This window comes from Sciurus vulgaris (genome assembly GCF_902686455.1).
Source record: "Sciurus vulgaris genome assembly, chromosome: 7".
Lineage (NCBI taxonomy): Eukaryota > Metazoa > Chordata > Mammalia > Rodentia > Sciuridae > Sciurus > Sciurus vulgaris.
In genome coordinates, this window is record NC_136467.1 from 43,408,460 (window position 1) to 43,435,044 (window position 26,585).

Below are 26,585 nucleotides of genomic sequence, written 5' to 3' on the forward strand. Positions count from 1 at the left end.
TACTGCATTATCAAGTTACTCCAAGACTTCAGGCTACTGAAGGCTGGGAGGTGATACACTGGAAATCTACAGGGACACTATAAGCCAATAGAGGAAATCTGCAATATCACAGAGGCCCACTGACATCTGACCAATATGAGAAAACAAGGGAAGAAAAGGTCCCAAACAAACCTAGATACTATATCAATAAAACTCAATGACAGCACAGCAGAAGAAATGACAGAAAGGGAGTTCAGAAAGTACATAATTAAAACAATCAGGGAAGCAAACGAGGAGATGAGAGAGCAAATACAGGCATTAAATGATCGCACCAATCAACAGTTAAAGGAGCAAATACGGGAAGCAAGAGATCATTTCAATAAAGAGTTAGAGATAATGAAAAAAAAAAAACAAACAGAAATCCTTGAAATGAAGGAAACAATAAACCAAGTTAAAAGCTCCATAGAAAGCATAACCAATAGGATAGAACACCTGAAAGACAGAGCCTCAGATATTGAAGACAAAATATTTAATCTTTAAAACAAAGTTGACCAAACAGAAAAGATGGGATGAAATCATGAACAGAATCTACAAGAATTATGGGATATCATGAAAAGGCCAAATTTAAGAATTATTGGGATTGAGGAAGGCTTAGAGAAACAAACCAAAGGAATGAACAATCTATTCAATGAAATAATATCAGAAAATTTCCCAAATCTGAAGAACGAAATGGAAAACCAAGTTCAAGAGACTTATAGGACTCCAAATACACAAAATTACAACACACCCACACCAGGGCACATTATAATGAAAATACCTAACATACAAAATGAAGACAGAATTTTAAAGGCCATGAGAGAAAAGAATCAAATTACATTCAGGGGGAAATCAATACGGATATCAGCAGATTTTTCAATCCAGACCCTAAAAACTAGAAGGGCCTGGAACAACATTTACCAAGCCTTGAAAGAAATAGGATGCCATACAAGAATCTTATACCCAGCAAAACTTACCTTCAAATTTGACGATGAAATAAAATCCTTCCATGATAAACAAAAGCTAAAAGAATTTACAAAAAGAAAGCCGGCATTGCAGAACACTCTCAGCAAAATATTCCATGAGGAAGAGATGAAAAACAAAGATGCAAATCAGCAACGGGAGGAACTAGCCTAAAAGAATAGCCAAATAAAGGAGAAACTGAATCATGTCAAAAAACAAAAATGAGTCAAATGACTGGGAATACAAATCATATCACAATAATAACCCTGAATGTTAATGGCCTGAACTCATCAATCAAAAGACATAGACTGGCAGATTGGATTAAAAAGAAAAATCCAACAATGTGCTGCCTGCAAGAGACTCATCTCATAGAAAGAAATACCCATAGACTAAAGGTGAAAGGATGGGAAAAAACATACCATGCACACGAACACAGCAAAAAAGCTGGAGTATCCATCCTCATTTCAGATAATGTGGATTCAATCCAAAACTAGTCAGAAGGGATAAAGAAGGACATTACAAACTGCTTAAGGGAAGCATAAATCAGCAAGACATAACAATCATAAATATCTATAACCTGAACACTGGCGCATCCATGTACGTCGAACAAATCGTTCTCAATTCCAGAAATCAAATAGACCACAGCACAATAATACTAGGCCATTTTAACACACCTCTCTAACCGCTGGATAGATCGTCCAAACAAAAATTGAATAAAGAAACCATAGATCTCAATAACACAATCAACAACTTCGACTTAACCGACTTATATAGAATATACCATCCAACAAAGAACGAATACACTTTCTTCTCAGCAGCACATGGATCCTTCTCTAAAATAGACCATGTCTTATGCCACAAAGCTACTGTTAGCAAATACAAGAAGATAGAGATACTACCTTGTACTCTATCAGATCATAATGGATTGAAATTAGAAATAAATGACAGAATAAAAAACAGAAACTTCGGCATTTCAAGATGGCGGCTTACAGGGTGGCTGCATTTCATGTTGCTCCAGGACTCAAGATTCAAAAGAGGAGATATTGAGAGACTTGGGACCAACTCAAAGCAGCTGGGTGAGTCTCTCCCATTGGGGAGGCATCCCGGATGGGATGGTAGTCCCGGAACGCAGGGAACTTTGTGAAGTAGAGCTGCCAGCGAGACACCCTTCCCCCCGCTGGAGCAGTGAACGCGGACAACTGGGAGCATCGTAGACGAGGCCGCTCAGCACAGTACTGGGACTCGGAGCAACCACTGGGGCTCCGGTGGCTGCCCAGGAGAGGAGCGAGGAGAGCTGTGTGGACTCAGAACACCGGGGCCTGCCCTGAGGAGGAGGAGGAGGAGCGTGGCCGCTTGGATTCGGAGTGACTACACCAGAGCTACAGGCAGTTGCCAGAGGAGGAGCCGCGCTGCGAGCTGTTTGGACTCAGGGCGACTGCTTCTGAACACCGGGGCCTGCCCTGAGGAGTAGGAGGAGGAGGAGGAGGAGCACGGCGGGTCGTTTGGACTCACAGTGACTGCATTAGAGCTCCAGGTGGCTGCTCAGAGGAGGAGGCGATTGGTGAGTTGTTTGGACTTAAAGCGACCATTCCTGAACACAGGGGGGCTGCCTGGAGGAGAAGCGCGGTGGGTCGCTTGGTCTCGAGTGGCCACACCAGAGCTCCGGGCGGCTGCCCAGAGGAGGCGTGCAGCGGGTCACGTGGATTCAGAGCCACTCAGAGCAACCGCTCCCGAACACCTGGGGGGTTACCTGGAGGAGGAGGAGGAACGGGGCGGGTCACTTCGACTCGGAGTGATTGCCCAGGGCTACGGGCGGTTGGTGGGAGGAGAAGGCACACAGTGAGTTGTTTCGACTCCTAGTGACCGCACCGGAATACTGGGTGACTGTCTGGAGGAAGAGGCGTGCAGCGAGTCTCTGAGCGATTGTACGGGGCCCCAGGTGGCTGCTCAGAGGAGGGGCCGCATAGCCAGGCAATTAGGTGCAGAGCAGGGTCCCAGGATCTAGGAAGCTTCTTGGTGGAAGAGCCACACAGAGACACGCTTAGGGGCGGAGCAAAGGTTCCAGGACTGCGGGCAGATTCTCTGAGGAGGGGCAGCCTAAGGAGATTCATCTGCGAAGGGTGAGGCTCCCAGGCCCAGGAGGTAGGGCCGGGCCCCTGGAAACTTTGCAGAGGAAGGCAGCCCAGCCCAGGTGGTAGGTATAAATTGAGGGGAACCTCTAGGAGGGGAACTACCAGCGAGACCTCCCCACTGGGTGAGTCTTCCCTGCCGGGTGAGGTTTCCCCACAAGGACGGTAAAACCAGAGACTCAGGCCCAAACAGGCCTTGCGTCAGCCCACAGCCTAGGTCCCCTTTGGATGACCATTGGTCAACAAGTGGAGGCACCTCTGCCCACTAGCAGGGATTATACCCCACCTCAAGGCCACCACTCCTAGAGAGGCAGCTTCCTTGTGGAGCACCGCATCATCAATTTCCTCCAAGACTTCAGCCTACTGAAGGCTAAGAGGGGATATATATAGAAATCTTCAAGGACATTGTAAGTCAATAGAGGAAATCTGCAATATCTCAGCAGTCCACTGATACCTGAACAATATGAGAAAACAAGGAAAGAAAATGCCTCAAACAAATCTAGATGTTACATCAATAAAACCCAATGACAGCATGGCAGAAGAAATGACAGAAAAGGAGTTCAGAATGTACATAATTAAAATGATCAGGGAAGCAAATGATGAGATGAAAGAGCAAATGCACGCACTGAATGATGAGATGAAAGAGCAAATGCACGCATTGAATGATTGCACCAAACGACAGTTAAAAGAGCAAATACAGGAAGCAAAAGATCATTTCAATAAAGAGTTAGAGATATTGAAAAAAAACCAAACAGAAATCCTTGACATGAAGGAAACAATAAACCAAATTAAGAACTCCATAGAAAGCATATCCAGTAGGATAGAACACCTGGAAGACAGAACCTCAGACATTGAAGACAAAATATTTAACCTTGAAAACAAAGTTGAACAAACAGAGAAGATGGTAAGAAATCATGAACAGAATCTACAAGAACTATGGAATATCATGAAAAGGCCAAATTTAAGAATTATTGGGATTGAGGAAGGCCTAAAGAAACAAACCAAAGGAATGAACAATCTATTCAATGAAATAATATCAGAAAATTTCCCAAATCTGAAGAATGAAATGGAAAATCAAGTTCAAGAGGCTTATAGGACTCCAAATACACAAAATTACAACAGACCCACACCAAGGCACACTATAATGAAAATACCTAACATACAAAATAAAGACAGAATTTTAAAGACTGTGAGAGAAAAGAACCAAAATACATTCAGGGGGAAACCAATGTGGATTCAGCAGATTTTTCAATCCAGACCCTAAAAGCTAGAAGGGCCTGGAACAACATTTTTCAAGCCCTGAAAGAAAATGGATGCCAACCAAGAATCTTAAACACAGCAAAACTTACCTTCAAATTTGACGATGAAATAAAATCCTTCCATGATAAACAAAAGCTAAAAGAATTTACAAAAAGAAAGCCAGCATTACAGAACATTCTCAGCAAAATATTCCATGAGGAAGAGATGAAAAACAAAGAAGCAAATCAGCAAAGGGAGGAATTATCCTAAAGGAATTGTCAAATAAAGGAGGAACTCAATAGTGTCAAATAAATAAATAAATAAAATTTAAAAAATGAACCATATGACCGGGAAACCAAATCATATCTTAATAATTACCCTGAATGTTTATGGCCTGAATTCATCAATCAAAAGACATAGACTGGCAGATTGGATTAAAAAGAAGGATCCAACAATATGTTGCCTAAAAGAGACTCACCTCATAGAAAAAGATACCCACAGACTAAAGGTGAGAGGATGGGGAAAAACATACCATGCACATGGACTCAGCAAAAAAGCTGGAGGATCCATCCTCATTTCCGATAATGTGGACTTCAAGCCAAAGTTAGTCAGAAGGGATAAAGAAGGTCATTTCATACTGCTTAAAGGAAGCATAAATCAGCAAGATATAACAATCATAAACATCTATGCCCCAAACAGTGGCTCATTCATGTATGTCAAACAAATCCTTCTCAATTTCAGAAACCAAATAGACTATAACAAAATAATACTAGGTGATTTTAACATGCCTCTCTCACCACTGGACAGATCTTCCAGACAAAATTTGAACAAAGAAACCATAGATCTCAATAACACAATCAATAATTTAGACTTAACGGACATTTATAGAATATACCATCCAACCAAGAGTGAATACACTTTCTTCTCAGCAGCACATGGATCCTTCTCTAAAAGAGACCATATATTATGCCACAAAGCTAATGTTAGCAAATACAAGAAGATAGAGACACTACCTTGTATTCTATCAGATCATAATGGATTAAAGTTAGAAATAAATGAAAGAGTAAAACACAGAAACTATTCCGACATCTGGAGATTAAACAATATGCTATTATATGATGAATGGATAACAGAAGATATTAGGAAGGGAATTAAAAAATTCTTAGAGGTAAATGAGAACAAAGAAACATCATATCAAAATATCTGGGACACTATGAAAGCAGTACATAGAGTGATATTTATTTCATGGAGCACATTTAATAAAAGAAGTAAAACTCAACAAATAAATGACCTAACACTACAGCTCAAAGCCCTAGAGAAGAAGAACAGACCAGCACCAAAAGTAGTAGAAGGCTGGAAATAGTTAAACTGAGAGCTGAAATCAATGAAATTGAAACAAAAGAAACAATACAAAAAATTGACAAAATAAATAGTTGGTTCTTTGAAAAAATAAACAAAATTGATAAACCTTTAGCCACACTAACAAAGAGAAGACGAGAGAAAACCCAAATCACTAAAATTCGGAATGAACAAGGTAATATCACAACAGACACGATTGAAATACAGAACATAATTAGAAGCTATTTTGAAAATCTATACTCCAAAAAAATAGAAAATTTTGAAGACATCAACAGGTTTCTAGAGATATATGAATTGCCTAAACTGAACGAGGAGGACATACACAATTTAAATAGACCAATTTCAAGTACTGAAATAGAAGAAGTCATCAAAAGCCTACCAACAAAGAAAAGTCCGGGACCAGATGGATTCTCAGCCGAGTTCTACAAAACCTTTAAAGAAGAGCTCATTCCAATACTTCTCAAAGTATTCCACAAAATAGAAGAGGAGGGAACCCTCCCAAACACATTCTATGAAGCCAATATCACACTGATACCTAAACCAGACAGAGACTCATCAAGGAAAGAAAATTTCAGACCATTATCCTTAATGAACATCGACGCAAAAATTCTCAACAAAATTTTAGCAAATCGCATACAAAAACATATTAAAAAGATAGTGCACCATGATCAAGTGGGTTTCATCCCAGGGATGCAAGGTTGGTTCAACATCAGGAAATCAATAAATGTAATTCACCATATTAATAGACTTAAAGTCAAGAATCACATGATTATTTCAATAGATGCAGAAAAAGCATTTGATAAAATACAGCACCCCTTCATGCTCAAAACACTAGAAAAAATAGGGATAGTGGGAACATTCCTTAACATTGTAAAGGTCATTTATGGTAAGCCCACGGCTAATATCATTCTAAATGGTGAAAAACTGAAAGCATTCCCCCTAAAAACTGGAACAAGGTAGGGATGCCCTCTTTCACCACTTCTATTCAACATCGTTCTTGAGATTCTAGCCAGAGCAATTAGACAAACCGAAGAAATTAAAGGGATACGAATTGGAAAAGAAGAACTCAAACTATCCCTGTTCGCTGATGACATGATTACATATTTAGAGGAACCAGGAAATTCCAGCAAAAAACTCTTAGAACTCATAAGTGAATTCAGTAAAGTAGCAGGTTACAAGATCAATGCTCATAAATCCAATGCATTTTTATACATAAGTAATGAATCTTCAGAAAGAGAAATTAGGAAAACTACCCCATTCACAATAGCCTCGAAAAAAATAAAATACTTGGGAATCAATCTCACAAACGAGGTGAAAGACCTCTACAATGAGAACTACAGAACTCTAAAGAAAGAAATTAAAGAAAACCTTAGAAGATGGAAAGATCTCCCATGTTCTTGGATAGGAAGAATTAATATTGTCAAAATGACCATACTACCTAAAGTGCTATACAAATTCAATGGAATTCCAATTAAAATCCCAATGGTGTACCTTACAGAAATAGAGCAAGCAATTATGAAATTCATCTGGAAGAATAAGAAACCCAGAATAGCTAAAGCAATCCTCAGTAGAAAGAGCGAAGCAGGGGGCATCGCAATACCAGATCTTCAACTCTATTACAAAGCAACAGTAACATAAACGGCATGGTATTGGTACCAAAATAGACAGGTAGATCAATGGCACAGAATAGAGGACATGGACACAAAGCCAAATAAATACAATTTTCTCATACTAGACAAAGGGGCCAAAAATATGCAATGAAGGAAAGATAGCCTCTTCAACAAATGGTGCTGGGAAAATTGGAAAATCATATGCCTCAGAATGAAATTAAACCCCTATCTCTTACCCTGCACAAAACTCAACTCAAAATGGTTCAAGGACCTCAGAATCATACCAGATATCCTGCAAATTATAGAAGAAAAAGTAGGTCCAAACCTTCAACTTGTTGGCTTAGGATCAGACTTCCTTAACAGGACTCCCATAGCCCAAGAAATAAAAGCAAGAATCAACAACTGGGATAGATTCAAACTAAAAAGCTTTCTCTCAGCAAAGGAAACTATCAGTAATGTGAAGAGAGAGCCTACAGAGTGGGAGAATATCTTTGCCACTCATACTTCAGATAGAGCACTAATTTCTAGAATATATAAAGAACTCAAAAAACTCTACACCAAGAATACAAATAATCCAATCAACAAATGGGCTAAGGAAATGAACAGACACTTCACAGAAGATGATGTACAAGCAATCAACAGATAGATGAAAAAATGTTCAACATCTCTAGTAATAAGAGAAATGCAAATCAAAACTACCCTACGATTCCTTCTCACCCCAATTAGAATGGCGATTATCAAGAACACAAGCAACAATAGGTGTTGACGAGGATGTGGGGAAAAAGGTACACTCATACATTGCTGGTGGGGTTGCAAATTAGTGCAGCCACTTTGGAAAGCAGTGTGGAGATTCTTCAGAAAGCTTGAAATGGAACCACCATTTGACCCAGCTCTCCCACTCCTTGGCCTATACCCAAAGGACTTAAAATCAGCATACTACAGTGATGCAGCTACATCAATGTTCATAGCTGCTCAATTCACAATAACTAGATTGTGGAACCAACCTAGATGCCTTCAATTGATGAATGGATAAAGAAAATGTGGTATATATGTACAATGGAATATTACTCAGCTATATATAGAATAATAAAATTATGGCCTTTGCAGACAAATGGATGAAATTGGAGAACATCATGCTAAGTGACATAAGCCAATCTCAAAAAACTAACGGACGAATGATCTCGCTGATAAGTGGATGAGGACATATAAGGGGGGGGTAGGAGGGGTTTGCATTAGGGTTAGGGTTAGGTTTAGGGTTAGGGATAAGGAGGGTGGTAAGAATGGAGGAAGAAAGGACTGTATAGAGGGAAAAGAGGGGTGGGAGCGGTGGGGGGAAGGGAAAAAATAACAGAATGAATCAAATAGCTTTGCCCTATGTAAATTTATGATTTTTAATAAAAAAAATGGAAAAAAAAAAAAAGCCTTGGAAAGGCAGTGTCTGCCAAAGCGGAGCAGGATGGCCTGATGATTGCTTTCTAACCTAGCGGGAGATTTTTAAGCAGTGGTGATTTTGGTAATTTAGGTCAATGCCTCAATCCAAATTCTATTATTTAATTGTAGATCAATGAGTATCTCCACAGATGAGTAGGTGTTTGCTCTGTGTTGTAGGGGAATAGGAGGATTGAAAGACCCTTTGAGAAGTCAAGCCATTTTTACCATTTTGGTCTCTCAGGGCCTACAGGAGATTTAATTCTCTATTTGTCCCTCTTTTTCTGTTTAAAAATGTCAATAAATAAGTAGAGAATCTCTCTAACTGATAATAACTAAAAATATTGTTGAACTCAAAAAAAAAAGAAAGAAAAGCATATTACAAAAGAACAAAAAAAATCCAAAAACGTCAAAAGAAAAAAATAGAATGCAGTCATTAACTGATGCACAGACGCATCTCAAAAATTAAATAAATCAAAGATTGCCTCTAAAAGATTCCTTGTAAAAGGCAAATGAAATATACCTAAACTTTTGTTCCATAAGTATTGGTCACAAGCTTTAACCATCTGGGCCAGTAATCTTGTTTTATTGACCAGAAAAACAATTCAGCTCCAGATATTCTCTAATAAATTAGTAAGTTTTATGTTAGCATACCTGGCATGTAGATAAAAATTGTAAATCAATCTATAAGATATGATTCTGTTTATATGTGTTTATATGTTATATATGTTATCTTTATGTAATATTTTCTACCTCTTTGTAGTATTGCCAAAATTAAATTGTCATAAAGCTCTATTTAATTAACTTTAATACAGTATAAGTTCTTACAAAAATCATGTATTCCCTAAGTTCTTACAAGGATATAAACTAATCCAAACTATTTTCCAAGTTAATGCGTTTTGGAATAATCTTTGGGAAAAAAACATCTAAATTGTGTCATTTCGATTAAAATAGTCATGTATTTTGAGTTGTGAGAAATAAATATAATATAGAAATAAAACTTTTTCTACCTAGGTTCATTAGTAAAATGAGCTGATATTATTTCTATAATACAAAATTATTTCAACAAGGAAAATACTGATTGCTAACTATTCAATGTCTCATTTTTATAAACAATACTAGCAAAATTGTTAGTGACTTAAATAGATATAAGTAAGATAAAATTCCCGTGTGAGAGATGTCTTTCCTATATCAAAATGTTTTCCTATTCTTATGATGGACAGAAAGTTGAGGCAGAGGGAAATCTGTATCAACTATATAATTCTCAGGCCTACCTTAAAGAAAAAAAAAGCTAAGAGGATTGAAATAATTTTTTTCTTCCTTTACAGTTTCTTATTAAAGAGAGACTGAAGATATTCGGGACAGTTATAAACATATTCTGTGACACATTGCAAACTGTACCATGAGAAAACATATACTTGTAGAAATTATGATTCGTAGACTTCCAATCCACACATTGCTGGTGTGACTGACAGTTCACAAATTGCCAGTGTACACTTGAAATTAAGGTAACTAAGGGTTAAGAATTCTAACTAATGTATATGTAGTTTAAATTAATGAAAGTAATGAAAGAAACAACCCAATATGCAAGAATACAAAGAAGGGAAATGTACTTTTTAGGAAAGCTAAAAGGCACGAGGATGTTAAGGGAAAAAGAGGTTCATTTTTGTCTTAAAGTAGAATGACTAGTGGTTTCAAAATAAAAAAGAGGAAAGGTATGGGACAAAAACTGAATGGATATAAGAAAGAAAGTTCTAGATTTATGGAAGAATAATCTTTGCAAATAAATTTTGTGTGTGATCAGTCTGGCTAAGATTAAAAGGAAAATGTAAGTCTTTCTAAAAATTGAACATTAATATCAAAAGTACATTGATGAGAAACTAGAAGTCAATTCTTTCTGATAAGCAACAGTTTTTCCTAGAGTATTTGTCTGCTCTAAATAGGGAAATAAAGGATTTTCTTTATATTTTAGATAATTGGACTAGAAAACAAAGGTTCTGTTTCTATCAAGATGCTTGGTTTCACTTTGTCTTTATTAGGTCCTTCCTTATTTAAGAAAACTGAATTCTATTAAAGAAGCTAAGGGGTTTTAGCTAGAATTACAACTACATAACTTTCTCTATTTACCTTTGAAGTCTTTTTTTAATTACTCTGATTAAATGAATGCCTATAGTGATTCTGTTTTAATCAAGTGTTTTAAACTCTTTGAAATTTTTGATAATTTCTCCAGAATGAATTTTAAAGAAATTTTGGTGAAGTATTTTTGGAGTATAGGTTCTTACAGGCTCCTAAAATATCACAAAAAAAAACTTTATTACTTCTCCTTATAAAAATCCAACTTTTAAGTTAATTAATATTATTTGATATGTTCAATTGCATGGAAAGCATTGTAAAATAATAAATGATATTTAGCTTTCTTTAAGTTATGTTGAGTATGAGTATATTGAATATGTAACCAGTGTGTGTTCCAGAAATTGTATGAATTTCCTAGAACTCTGAGTGTTCAGGTGTAACTATTGTCATCATTCTAATTATAATCTTAAAATATTGTATTTCACAGAAATAACAAAATTTCCTGTCAATTGCATTCCAATAAACTCCCATCAGATCTTTAACCATGGTCATTTAAAACCTTGTCATTAAGAGATAGTTAATTGTTTAATTTTGGTATCCTTCTGAAATCTATGCATGGAAGTATAAACCTGAGAGCTTTGTCACCGAGAAGATTTATGGAAAGAACACTGTCAAGTGCAAAAGTTTTTAATGATATTGATATCATACCATTGAACTGGGTAAGAATTCTCAGAAATCCATTGAAGAAAATTATTGGCTCATTTAAAATATCTAACCTAACATTAAGTAGTATAGGAATTAATTTAGTATTAGGGAAATGCTTTAAGAGATTTTATGTTAAGTGAGTCAGCAATGAAATTGTTAAAATATACAAATTGAATGAACTCTATAATCTTCCAGTATAAGTTTTTAATTAAAGAGTTTAGGGCAGTTACATTCAATGTTATTTTTATTTTCTATCCTTTTGATTTATTTCTAATTTTTAATTCGAATTAATTTCTCCCTAATTTTTTTAAAAAATCTTTTTAATATTATTTGTTCTAATTAGTTGTACATGAGAGTAGAATGCATTTATACATTTTGATAGATAACTCATAAATGGAGTGTAATCTCTCATTTTTCTGATTATACATATTGCAGGATTACATCAGTCATGCAGTCATGTTTGCACATGAAGTAATAATATCTGTTGCACTCTACTATCATTCCTTCCCCCATACTCATTCTCCTCCCTTCACTCCCCTCTACCTAATATAAAGTAACTCTGTTCTTCAGGGAGAATATTAGTTTACTAGTTTTCACTTTTATTTTTCATTTCTTCTTCATGAAATATTTTTTGAGTATGTTTTATAGTGCAAGCTTTCTAGTTGTGAATTCTTTTAACTTTTGTTTATCGTGGAAGGTTCTTATTTTATCATCGGTTCTGAAATTTAGTTTTGCTTGGTATAATATTCTTGTCTGGCACCCATTTTCTTTCAGAACTTGGTATATGTTATTCTAAAACCTCCTAGCTTTGAGAGTCTGAGTTGAGAAATTAGCTGAGATTCACATTGGTTTCTCTCAAAATATGACATGTAATTTTTCTATAGCAGACTTGAAAATTCAATCAATCCTTATTCTGTATTAAGCATCTTCATAGTAATGTGTCTTGGTGTGTGTCTGTTGTAATTTTGTGTATTTTTGGTGCTCTATGACTCCCATATTTGAATCTCTATCTCTTTATTAAAGTGATATATTACTTCCTGTATTTTGTTTTTGCACTCCTCTCAGATCAATTTAACTATGGACATTCTAAACTCCTCTGACATTTCTTCTTGCCTTGATGGATTCTGTTATTGATATATTTTGGGTTGTTTGGGGTGATTTGTTCCCTTGCTTTTTCATGTCCTTTTTGTGTCTACCCATCTAAGGGGTATGGATCTGAGGCAGTAGAGTTTCTATTCATGGAATTATGGTGTCCCTGAAGGTTTCCAGTACCTCACCATTTAGAGGGAGACAAATAATAACAACAACCAATGTAAGGAATATACAGCATTAAACCAAATAGTTCCTGCTATGACATCTACAGTGTTAATCATCACAATAAACAAAAATGACATGATCAATTTTTACTCACAGTAAAAATGGTAAGCTGGAAAATGGATTTTCAATTTCAAATGGTGAATAAGGAGAGAAAAAAAGTGATGCAGGATGTGATGATTATAGGTAGGAGGATACAAATATAAGTAAAATATTAAAGGAAGAGTAAAAGAAAAATAAAGATTGGCTGTTAGCAGACAGAAAGAGAGAAAGAGAATCAAAGGAAACAGATAAGAGAAAAAAAATATATAAAATAAAAATTAAAAAATAAAGATAAAAAATAAAAAACTGCAATATACTAATCAAACATCCTAGTACTCAAAATACTGATCCATGAAAAATAACTTCCTTCAAAAAAGGCTAGAAATGAGAAAAAAGAAACAGATATGAATATTTATAAGTGTCCAGGAACCATTCAGGTCACAATTAAATAGAAAGAAGGAAAAACAAAAAACTTAAAAGACAGAGAAAAAATTTTTGATGAAATTTTGTAGAATTGATTCCATTGAAGTTGAAGATTTTGATCTTCCCTTCTCAGCAGTGTTTGGTGGGGCAGGCTGGAGTGTGATGTCTGCTCCATCCTCAGGGGGATCACTGGAGTTCCATGAGAGAAAATTCCATAGACAGTGCTCCTGGAGGTAAGGTTGAGTCTTAGGTAGGTTCCAGGTTATTCTTGAACGGTGATTGAACTGAAGATTTTGAATCAGCAAATTTTCAAGGCTCAGAAGTTGCCAGTCCATGCTGGGAGACTACACCTCAGGGATCTCCCCTAGGTTCCACTCCCAGAGTGGAGAAGCCTATCCTTAGTCCACTCTGTCACCTGCAGACCCCATGTTTCCTGGTTTCTTGGGTTCAGTCTCCAACCAAACTTAATCATGCCTGCCCATGCCCTTTCAAATTCCTGGCTGAGTGCTTCTCCCCCAGCTAGTCCTTCAAGTCACTGGATTGGAGGGAGAGAGGAGAGCCAAGTGGGTTTCCATGACCTGCATTCCCCTGTGTAAACCCCTCTTCACATTTCATTTTCTCCTGATCATTTAGGCACACTCTATGCTGTGCGGCATTGGTTTCCCAGGCCTGTAATTTTCAGCCAAGTTCTGGTTTGCTAGAAATTTCTGACAGCTGCTGGTCTCAGTGCTGCAGCTGCAAAATGGTTCCTCCTTCTGTCCTCCATGTGTAGCCAGGAGAGATGCAGCTTCTTTCCCACACAAGGATGTGCAGCATGCCTTTCAGTTTATCAGATATCAATGTCTTTGATATCTGATCTCTACATAACCAAACGTGCCTCAGGCCTCTTAAAAATGTGGATTCCTTTAATTCCCTATCCCTCCACTTTGCTCACTGGGGTACTGCTCTGGCTGGTGCTGCTGCTGGTGGTGGCACTGGGGATTTCTTCTTTATTTTATTATAGGCAACCTCCTGAGTCCCAATCTGCTTCAAATGTCCAGTATTAATTCCCTGTAAAGTCTCCCCACCATTTTTTCCCACCTACCTTACTGAGAAGCTGCCTATCTGCTTTCTTGGTTTCACATCAGGGAGCAACCAGGAGAGCAACCTCCTCTATTCCACTATCTTTAAAAAATCCCCCTTTTTTGAGTTTATTTTTTAAATATTTTTTTAGTTGTAGACGGACACAATACTTTTATTTAATTTATTTATTTTTATGTGGTGCTGGGGATTGAACTCAGTGTCTCACATGTGCTAGGCAAGTGCTCTACCACTGAGCTACAACCCTTAACCCCTTCTTGAGTTTTTAAATCTTTCATTAGTAGAAGCTTTGCATTCCATGACTCATCACAAAATAACTAAAATAATAAAAAATTAAAAAAAAATATATATATAGGTGTGGTGACTATTCTAAAATTGCTAACATGGTTTATAACCCATGTTTGGTTTGTTGTAAATCCATAGTTCTGGTACAACAATTAGAATGTCAGGTAGTACTTTTCTGGTACTGATTGCATCACATGAATACTTACAAATGAAGTTCATTCAATTGATACCTTCGATGCAAATTTTCTGGTTGTATGGAATCTTACCATGCAGAAGATTGATGCCATAACAGTCTCTAACAGGCTGTTAGAAAATGTATTTTATTTATGGTGCACTCCTGGAAAAATAGCCAGTGATAGAGTATTTATATCATTGGATACTCAGTCCATTTTATTCATATGCACTTGATAATTTCATGCCTTCTTGTTTATCTGTGGCTGATTTTTATAATTTATTTATTGGTTTGAATGTGGTGTTTGGACTCTGCTTCTCTGCCTCTGGAGTTTCTTTTTAAATTTCATGTGAATTGTTTGTCTTAGTTTTGAGTTCTTATATTACTTAATCTATTTTCTTATTAAATTATTCTGTAATACAATATACTTTTGGGGAATGATCTCTTCACTGGGTTTGTTTGATCATTTGTTTTTCCTAAAATATTTTCTTCATCAAGCTTTTACATATCATAATCTCTGGATTTTCTTCTTTGCTTTTCTGTTGGTGGTGGGGTGTGTGTGTGTGTGTGTTTGTGTGTGCACATGCACATGTAGTTCCTTCAGTTAGCTTATACTTAATAGAAGCAGCTTTGAATAGATCTCCCACTGGACCTGATTTAGAGAGTATGTGGTTTGTAATTTGCCTTTAATCACCGTATCGGATACCTGGTCCTCATTCTAAGTTAAGTTTTAGAGGCATGGTATAGCAATTCAAACCACGTTTCAGAGCCTGTTGGTGGGCAAAAGTCAGGCAAGTCATGATCTTGCTAAGACTTGAATGTAGCCTTTGTTGAGTGACCTGTCCCTCATTTCCTCATTTGAGATTTTTGTCCTGTGTCAGGTTGGAGTTGTGCCTTTTGTCCTATGGCAGTTGATTTTGGGATTTCAAATTATTTTCCCAATTTTGATTGAAGCCTTGTAAAATGGTGAAGTCAGGCAACTCTGCTGCATTTGCTGAGAGTCCACAACCCAGTTGCTAATAACACTCTTGAGGATTTCATCATGACTTTTTCTGGTTGCTTATCTTGTTACTGATTATGTGGTACTTGTAAGATTTGTGAGCTTTTGATTTTTTTCTTCCAATACAGCTTTAAGGCACTGCCTAGGAGCTCTATTTTGCTAGCCAAAATCCTGTTTCTTTCCTTGGCCATGGAAGGTGCTTGGAGTTGTCTCTGTATGGTTGCTGCTGGCGAATTTCAAGGTGTTTTTACTTTTATTTTCCCGTTGTGATTTTCATCAACATTTTGCAGGTAATCTGTAAGCTGACTTCATTCTGTCATCTATGCCTCAGAGTCTACATTTTAATTTTAATTTAATTTTTTTACATCTCAACCATCATTAGGTTTCTGAATACACTGACAAAAACAAATTACATTTTTGACTATTTCTCTATTATCTAGAGATAAAAGTTGGCTAAAGACCTTTATTCAAAGCCATCCAATAAATTGGCTATATTCCTTTCCTTACCTGACCTGATAGAGCTTGGGGTGTGCAGTCCTTTGTTTTTGGATTATAAAGCCTAGTCTCTTTTAGAAACTATGCAATTAAATAAAGATCAGCATATACACTAATCATTTATAAACATGTGATTCATTTAGTTAATATTTTAAGAAATTTAAATGAATTAAAATTTAACTGTACCTGCCTTAGATACTTATGTATCCATTACACAAAAAAATCATTTCAGTGTTTGGTGTGAATGCCACTGGTTGAATTCAAAGTAAAAAATTGAGATTTGATTTGCTATTTCAATCATTATCCTTATTTATAATATTGTTACCTATTTTAATGTTCCAGAACAATGATATTCTTTGCACTTTTGGCCTCTTAAGCCTTTTTGGCACACTACCATAGTCACAGCTACTTGTGAAACTGAGGCAAGAGCATTGCTTGAGTCCATGAGTTGAGTTTAAGATCAACTGGGAAACATAGGGAGACCTTGACTCAACAATGATGATGACAACAACAACAAAAGAAACAATGACAAAAAGTTCTTCTTTTAGGTGAAATTTGGTTTTTATGATTAAGCAGTATGAAAGAAAGGAGTTTTAGATAAAAATCATTTCTATTCATTTAATAGTAGAACGGTTGTTGTTTAACTGGTAAGTTCTGGTGTGGGCTGAATCTATGTTTTCACTTTTGAGGTTGTGTCACTGATACATAGATTAAAATGAAACTAGAGTTATGACTTAAACATGTTTTGTGTTTTTGTTCATTTACTTGTAGTACTGAGAATATCCAGAGCTTGGAGGTAACCCCACATTGATTTACTTGCAAAAAAAGACATTCCAATGCCAGATAGAGGTTTGGATCCAATTTGTTATATTTTATAGAAACTATGATTTATAACATGATGCATTAAAATGCTTTTATGTTTTGGGGAGGAACATTATGTGTGTGCGTAGTTTCTCCCCTTACTTATAATCTACCTGGGAAAATATATAGTATGAAAAAACAAATCTCATCTATGACATCTTTGTTTAATGATTAACATCTACATTAAAGTGGATACATAGCCCTGCCCTCTGCTGCTGCTATTGTTAAGGCTGTGTGCCTGGAACATGACAAGACTGAGGGCCGCATTCCCAAATATCTCTCTCTTGCTACATTCTCATTAGCCATTATCATCTGTCTTCTGTACTTGCATCACTTATCTCTCAGAGGTGCTTCTTATTTCTGTCTCTATGTAATTAACAATCACTCACACTCTGCCCTTCACAGTTCTAAGTAACTCCATATTTGCACTTCTTACATTATGTTTAAGAACCCCCTTTCTCCTTCTGTTATTATAAATACCATTTTTCCCCATCATCTTTATTTTCATACAGTAGTTGAATTTTTTCAGCTTCAGGTTTATGACATTGTTTGTTACTTATTTTTAAGGTCGTACCATACCTAAATGGTTATTTAATATGCAGAATATGATTATTAACTTATTATTTCTTTCCATGATATCTTTGAAAATTTGAGTAAAGAAAAATGATCCTCCTTCCAACACAAGTAGTATGTTAGTAATGAGAATTGTAACAGAGTTCTGAAATCCTTCATACCAAATTCAAAAAACATGGTGTTCCATGGGGAGGAGACACAATGGGAAGGAAATAGTTAATCTTTTAGTGAAATTCCAGGTGAGACCAGTGATGATTACAAAGAGAGATAAATAGACAAATTGAGGATGTTCATTATATTTTCATCCTCTGTGCTTTCTTTTTTCACTTTCTTTTAGCAAAGATGTATTATGTAATATCGTTCAGAAGGATCACATCATTGGTGGTAGGTTGAAGACAGAGAGTCATTGGTGCTATGTATATTGGTGAAAGGGAATTCATTAGCTTGTATATTCTATTAGGCATTTAGAATTAGTAACTGCAATGGCAGAATTGATTGATGTTCTAAACAGGGTTGAAGTAAAGCAGAAAGTGAAGAACAATTACCTAACAAAATTTTAAATATGAACATCCTTGGAAGCATATAAGAAAAACTATCACCACTTGGCAGTGAGAGGAAGAGTAAATTTGGGACTAGAACCAGAAATAATTGACAGAGCAACTGAGCACCAATAAGTTTCAATTTACATGTAAACCACATCGCTATGCCAAGACTAAAGCATTGATTGGGAAATAATGGGATCTGATAAATATGTTGAATGATCTGGATTGATGTCCACAGAAATATTGAAAAGTATGACTCCCCTGAACTCTGAATTTGCATAGCTTCCCTAATAGAAGCTAGCTCTTTTTAGCTTGCTTGAAAATGAAGCAGAAGCCTCTTTCCTCAATGAACCACCTTAGGATTTGCTCCTTTGTCTTCTTCTAACTGCTAGAGCCAGAGCTAAAACTACTACTGTGTTATAGCATAACACAGCATGAGGACATGCAGGACCTGGCAATTCAGGGACTGATGGCATTCCCTAAAAGTTACAGGACCTGCCCTGAATAAACTGGAAAAAACAGGAGACCATAAATAGGACTGCTTTCTGAGGGTCCTTGGTCAAGGTGGCAGGAAATAAAGGAATAAGGGAGAGCTTATTGACTTGGAACTAATTTCCTGGGATATAGAATTAACCAGAAAGGTATTTTGGAAATATCTTTCTACTAGGATGATTTCTAGATGCATGGAAAAAGCAATGGCTTACACAAGGAGTTTAAAATTTTTGACTGCTCAGAGCAGTTAGTAAATGTTTTTGGCTGTGTAGGCCAGATGGTGTTTGTTTAACTATTCAACTCTGCATTATAGTGGAAGAGCATCCATAAATAATACATGAATGAGAATGGCTGTATGTGTTTCAATAAAACTTGATTTACAAACACAGGTATCAGATTGGATTTGGTCCATGGGCCATTGTTTGATTATCTCTGACCTATATTAAGTGAGATTGCAATAACAAAATTTCCATGAACTACATAAAGGTACTTTAAAGAGAGATTAGGAGAGCAGCTCATGAGAGAGGGGATAACTATGTAAGCATAGAAGACTCACAAAAGGAATTTATTGTATGGAAAGGCTAGAAGGACACACTATTCACTAAAGCCATCAAGAATGTACTGGTGGGCTTGGGTTATGGCTCAGGAGTAGAGCACTTGCCTAGCATGTGTGAGACACTGGGTTCATTCTCAGCACCACATATAAATAAATAAATAAAAATACATTGACAACTAAAAAAAATGTGCTTGTAAGAGGGGCACTTACACAACTTAGAAGTTCAGTGGTGACTTACTTCAGCAGGTCAGGGATGCCATTGGGAAACCAGTAGCACTATGAATGAAGGGCATACTGAAGCAGTGGGTGCCAGGCAGCAGCATTTGACTCAGGAGTCAGGTACATATAATTATTATGAGTGGCAAGGTTGGAGAAACAGCCTAGCATCCTGAACAGAAAGAGGGTCATGATTAATAGACATGGTATCTCTAGCAGTAAAATAAGTGAATAACTGATGATTCATTACTCAATCTATATATAAAATTTAAGGGTAGATTATCTGAAGGCTAAGAGCAGTTGACCCAAGTGAAAGTCATGATCACTGACCTTGTATATTTATTTGCTGTGATGTGGGGGATTGAATCCTGGCTTCATGCCTGTAGGCAAGAGCTCTACCACTGAAAACAACCCAGCCTCCATGATCTCTATTTCTGCACTTAACCAGTTTCACAGCTGGATTCCAGCTACTAAAAGAGAGGCCAGATCCTCAAAGGAAGGGTTCTGCAATGCCACGACAATGTAAATGGTAGTATGTCCCAATTCCTTCCCCAAAGGGACCCAGAGATGTTTACTTGGGTGACTGTAAAATGGGGAAGGACAAATGCCACCCATTGTGAGACTGTTACGGGGTTCAGGTTGCCACTGTGATGCCCTTTAGAGTGGGATGTGAGAGAGCAAGGTAATCAAATGCAGTAGGCTTAGACTTGGCTCCATGGACTCAGTTAGTGGTCATTACCCTGGCCCCTGAGAGTACAGTTGTAATAAACGTGCTTGGTATTTGACACATTCCCTACATTGACTCTTTGTCCTTTGGGATAAGAGCATTATAGTAGGAATCATGAAATGAAAACATCCAACCCTGCCTACCCCCCCACCTCTTATTCACTAATCAAATAGTAAATCAGTTACAATACTTAATCTGGGGATGAATAGCAGTGATTAGTGTTACTCTTAAAGACACACACACAATGCAGATTGGTGGTTTCCATCATCTTTTATTTAATTTACCAGTTTGATTTCTGTAATACCCTGGAGGATCCTTGGGAGATAGTAGACTACCACAAATTCAAACAAGTAAGATGCTATTGTGGCAGATGCGACATTATTGTTAGGGTAAACTAACACCACCTCAGATATACTGTGGTATTGATCTGGAAAATGCATTCTTTCCAATATGATCAGGAGAGAGGATCAAAAATAGTTTGCATTCTCATGGAACAGATTACAAAATGGTTTTTGCACTTTTGTCTAAAGTTATGTCAAGTATCCTGTACTCTACTACCCACACTCAGCCTGCCTGCACTTCTGCACACCCATGGACAGACGCTTCAATTTGTTTTCAACCTCTTGGCATCTTAACCTCTGTTACTTATTAGCACTGCGAACTTCTGTGTGATATATACTTTCCCTAGGTTTAACTTATAAATGGGAATAATAATTATGCCTCAGCACTAGTGAAAGGATTAAATGAGATAAGTTTTGTGGTACAAGTTAGGTTACCATAAACAATAAAAGTGACTTGGATTTTGTGAAATGTAATCAAGATCTGATCAAACAGAATATACTACTTCAAGTTGCTGTAACACAGAAATGTAGTGGAGAGAACTGCATTAAATAAGACACAATGAAGACTCAGAAATTAGAAATAGAAAAAGTATTCTTTAATTAGATTTGAAAGGAATGAAAGATATTACTCAAATGTAGGGGTTGGGTTGACATGATAGAAACTGAAGCCATGGTGGGTTTTTCTGGTGGGAGCTAAAACCAAAGAGGAAATGTATCCTTTATCAAAAGAGCTGATCAAAGCAAAGACTGGAGAGAGAAATGCTAGGGTTACTCCCTTCCTCTACCCTCTACTGTCTTACCTCTCATAGGCCAGCAGCCAGCTGACATGAAGCCAGAGAAACACCACCTGCAGAGGCTGTCCCAGAACTCAGGAAGGATCTGAAGCCAATAGTGTTTTCATCTATAAAAGGTCATGACATCAAGCCACATCTTTGTGGGTAGGGTTTCCACAGTGTGGACAGGCATTCTCACTATCAGCTCTTCTGCAGTACGAGTAGTCTTGATTTAGGATGTGAGGAAATGGAAAGGCAAACTAATATAATAGTAATCAGCAACAGAAAAAGGATGAATTGTGGGTACTTACAACCAACATGGGTTGTTTCCTAACTGAATTTTAAATGTAATATTATAAGTGAGAGATGCTGGACAAAAAAGACTACATATTGTAGGATTCCATTAAGATGAAATTCTAAAAAAGTCAAAACAAGAGTTATAGAAAATCAGTGGTTTCCAATGGCTGTGATGTGAAGGGAGAAAATTAACTGAAAGGAATATAAGAAAACATTTTAGGGTAATGGAAGTTTTCTGTATTATAATTGTGGTGGTGATTATGGAACTGCTGTATTTCTTAAAAGTTGTCTAATGGCACACTTCAAATTGGTGAATTATATTTTATTAAGTTATAGCTCAACGAAACTGACCAATTTAGCAACTTAGATCCTTTCTCAAATTAAAAAATAAAAAGTGTTAGAAAAAAAAAGTGTTGGGGATGTAGCTCAGTGGTAAAGCACCCCTGGATTAAATCCCTAGTACCAAAAAGAAAACAAATGCTCTCTAAAAAAAATCAAACAGAAGTCATACAAACATACATGTATGTGTTTAAATTCATGCAATATATAGATAATTATATATATTAGGCATCTATATGATTTCATTTTCTAAAAAAGGAGGGAGTAACTAATTATTTAAAATGCAAACTTCCTTTTCCAAAGTTGCTAACATTCTCTGTTCTCAAAATCTCTCTGTTCTCAAATTCTCTATGAATTGTAATCATAGAGAGACTATTGATTCTCTAATCCATAGCCTAGTTATGCCAGAGAAATCAAGGCCTGATTTATTTCTGCCACATTTAAAACTTTGGTTCTAACAAAAGAGACACATCTGGGTGATTGGGTATATTTTCTATTTTTCAGATTTTTCATTGTGAAAAAAATAGAGTATATTATTCACAGGAGACACACCTTTAGCACTGATATCAGGTGCATCATTGATTAATTGTCTGCAATGACATCTCAATAGCAAACAACTTAGAAGGAAAATGACTCTGTCAAGAACTCAGGAGTCCACATATAAAGTTTGTTTGGGGAAATGATTTCCAGAATCAAGAAACTAACTCTATGATCTCCCTGCAGAGAAAACTTGAACCACTTTTGCCTAAAATAGTAAAGTTGCATTTCTAAATTATGGAAAATGACAAACACATTGAAAATCTGGAATAAACTTCTCAGAAGATTAAAACAAACATCACAAAGTATTGTGTATAGAAGAATGCTGATTTAACTAAATATCATGATAAAAAAAGATGGGTGGTACAATTTGAAAACATAATGTCAGGGACTGACAGGAATTTGTGGAAACACTGCTTAATTGAATTTTGGCAAGACTGATGAAGGAGATGGTCACAGTTTAACATCATGTGGGACTTACTTTCAAACACTGGTACTATAGATAAGATCCATAATGCAGGATTGAAGATACTCTGCAACTAGAGTAAATGATGATAGGGATGGATTTGAACTTCTGGGTTCCTTGGAGCTCAACCTAGAGATGCAGACTTGAAAGGGGAAGTGCTTGAAATCCCAAAGAAGGTATTGTTATTGTTTCCTAACTGTCAGTAATACAACAAGAAGATCTTATCTCCTCTGACATATTAAAGGATCACAAAGACTGCTAGGAGGGAGAACTGCTGACATGACACAGACTATGATCTTGCCTCTGAAATAAATATGAATGAACTTTTCTGTTTGCTAGAATGGGGGTCACTGATATGAAGGTTTGGACTAACCTTACTTTATCTGTTGGGTATAGTCACATCCTTTGGAAGTTTTTGTTTTCTTCGTAACTCACCTTTAGTCACAACAGAAAGAATTAGTAGTTTGTGTTGTAGATTTTTATCTATTTAAAATATATCATTACATGCAAACATGAAGGGTGAACTTTATGCAATGATTATAAATGCTGAATAAAATATTTAATTGTCCCTGAGTTTCCAGCATGATGAAAATATTTTCCAATGTTATTTTGAGGTCTTAAAGCTGTATTTAATTAGGTAAGTTGGGATTTTGCCAATGGAGTTTATAGGACTTTGTTATGACATTAGGATAGCAATATAATGGGGAGTTAAAATGTTATTTCTCAAGCTATAATATAAAAATTTGATACGCATAAAATTTTATCATACTGAAATATAGGTCTGTTAAATTAGACTGTAACTTTAACCTAAGTGGCCCAATAAAGGAATGTTAAATCAGTAAATTACTCATCACTCACAACAGGTTTTATTGATTAGGAAAAATAAAGTAAATTTTATCAATGGATTCTTGTTTCAAAGTCTTACTGATTTTGGATTATGATTTTAAGTGCATTGTATTTTATGTCATTATTTTCCATATAGTTCTGTTTTCTTTGAACACATAAAGGTTGTATATGAGGATATCAAACAGGAAAACAGAATGAATCTTGGAAGGTATTTGAGGAAAACCTGTGCTGCAAAGCTGAACAGATGTACAGAATGTGTTTTAATCTCTCAAGGCTCTTCAGATGCCAGTTAGCTTATGTTTATGGACACTATCTGCCAGATCACATTGACTATCCCATGTTTATATTCCTGGGGATTGACTTCATTAATGAAGGACATGCCACAACCTGAGGTTATCTGCAGTGAAGATAACTTCTTCAGGCTTCAGCACCTGAAAGATGATGAGATGACCACTTCTTAACTGGGGAGATCATAGCTTGGGGCCATGATGTGAAGGCTTTAAAAGAAAACTGAAAAAAACAACTGGGCACACTTCAGAACTTTCTGGCAAGTATATACAATCAACAGTAACTATTTCAGGGTACACTGAGGAGAGGGAGCTCTAGACTGCTGCTGTGAGAACTTGTGCACAGAGTTCTTATCTTATCTTCCTGTCCATAGGGAGAATGATGTTGGACTGGAGTGAGTATGTAGAATAGAAAATATGTGTTATAGAAATAACAAATAGGAGACAGGACTAGCAAAACATATTTTGATCTCGCTTGTGGTTTTGTGTTCATACCTCGTACTGTTCTATGTGCTAAAGGCAGTCAGACTCTAAATTCATCTATTATATTAGATTTAACTTCCAAGAATAGCCTTCAAAAATAAGTGTCTCATGTATACTCAAATTGGAGAATGATCACTTACTTAAAACTAGAACTAGAATATTTAATATGTTGTCTAATGTCTAACTTTATCTGAATCACTGTAGTTAAATTCTGGGTTTAATCCATTTAACCCATTTCTCTGGGTCTTTTTATGCTGTAGTATTTGGCCAGGCTTCTTGTTAGAACAAACAATTTTGCTTAAATGATTGGTGGCTATGGGTACATGGGAGAGAATCCTTATAGACACTTCAAGAATACTAAAATTTAGAAAGTTTGAAATATTTTCCTATAAATTATAATATAATGTTCTGATGAAAGTCATTATTTCATTATTTTAAATAAGGGAGCATGAGCACTCCACTGAATCTAGAATAACACATAAGTTACTATTTGGCATTTCTATGGAGAAAGAAAATTCATTTTCATATAAGTTTTTGTTTTGTGGGTTTTAAAAATTTTATTTTTTGATGTAACTTAAAAATGACATGTTTATTTACTATACATTCATGAACTCTATTATGGTTTAGATCTGGAGTATACTCTGGAAAACTGTTGAAAGCATGTTTCCCAATAGAGCAAGGTTCAGAGGTGGGAATTTTAGGCAAAGACTAGGGCTCTAACCTCATCAGTAGGTTGATTCATTTTCTGGATTATCCATTGATAACTGGATAGACTACTGGGTGATAACCACGGCAGATTAGGAATAGGTGGAAAAGTAGGGTCACTGGGAGCCTGACTTCTTCCTCTTTATCGCTCTGTTTCCCAGTTGCCATGAGATGAACAGCTTTTCTCTGCCAAGCCCTTCTGCCATAATTGTTCACCTCTGGCCCAGATCAGTGGAGTTGATCAACCATTGACTGAGACCTTTGAAACTGTGAGCCCCAAATAAACTTTTTTCTGTTGTTCTTACCAAGTATTCTGATCACAGCAAAACAACCAGAAAACAAAACAAAACAAAAAACTAAAATAATACAAATCTACAAGCACTAGTTTACTGTGTTTCTTAAGGCTAAATTTTTATCTAGGGGATTCAAGATGGCGGACTAGAGGGTGGCTGCGTTTCATGTTGCTCCAGGACTCAGGACTCAAGAAGAGGAGATATAGAGAGCCTTGGGACCAACTCAAAGCAGCCGGGCAAGAGTATCCCACTGGGCAGGCGTCCTGGACGGGGCAGGAGTCCTGGACGGGGCGGTAGCCCCAAAAGCAGGGATCTTTGCAAAGTAGAACGGCCGGCGAGGCACCCCTCCCCCCGCCGGAGCAGTGATCGCAGACAGCTGGGAGCATTGAAGAGGGGGCTGCCCAGAGGAGAAGGAGAAATACGGGCTCGGCACGTCGCTTGGAATTGGATCAGCTGCACCAGGGCTCCGGGCGGCTATCCGGAGGAGCAGCGTGGACTCAGGACTCAAGAAAAGGAGATATTGAGAGACTTGGGACCAACTCAAAGCAGCCGGGTGAGTGTTTCCCACTGGGCAGGCATCCCGGACGGGGCGGTAGCCCCCGGACAGGGCGGTAGCCCCGAAAGCAGGGATCTTTGCAAAGTAGAACTGCCGGCGAGGCGCCCCTCCCCCCGCCGGAGCAGTGATCGCAGACAGCTGGGAGCATTGGAGAGGTGGCTGTTCACCACAGCGCTTGGACTCGGCGCAACCCACCCACGCTCTGGGAGGCTGCCCAAAGGAGAAGGTGCTTGGTGAGCTGTTTGGACTGAACGTGACCACCCCTGAACACAGGGGGCTGCCCAGAGGAGAAGGAGAAATACGGGCTCGGCACGTCGCTTGGAATTGGAGCAGCTGCGCCAGGGCTCTGGGCGGCTATCCGGT

The 26,585-nt window shown here is 37.1% G+C and overlaps 2 long non-coding RNA genes across 4 annotated transcripts in view; one reads left to right on the forward strand and one right to left on the reverse strand.

Annotated features, from left to right (window-relative positions):
* Positions 1–26,585, reverse strand: part of LOC306665050 — a 506,589-nt gene that overhangs the window by 171,078 nt on the left and 308,926 nt on the right. The gene's annotated exons all lie outside the window — the stretch shown is intronic.
* The window catches only part of LOC306665047, a 44,384-nt gene that overhangs the window by 742 nt on the left and 17,057 nt on the right, over positions 1–26,585 (forward strand). For 2 of the 3 annotated variants that reach the window (XR_013764904.1, XR_013764905.1), the window contains exons 2-3: positions 10,072–10,251; positions 25,535–25,642. This is a non-coding gene — a long non-coding RNA (uncharacterized lncRNA). Of the gene's footprint in view, positions 1–10,071; positions 10,252–17,103; positions 17,182–25,534; positions 25,643–26,585 lie in introns of all 3 variants that reach the window. The other variant, XR_013764903.1, reaches the window with a different exon arrangement.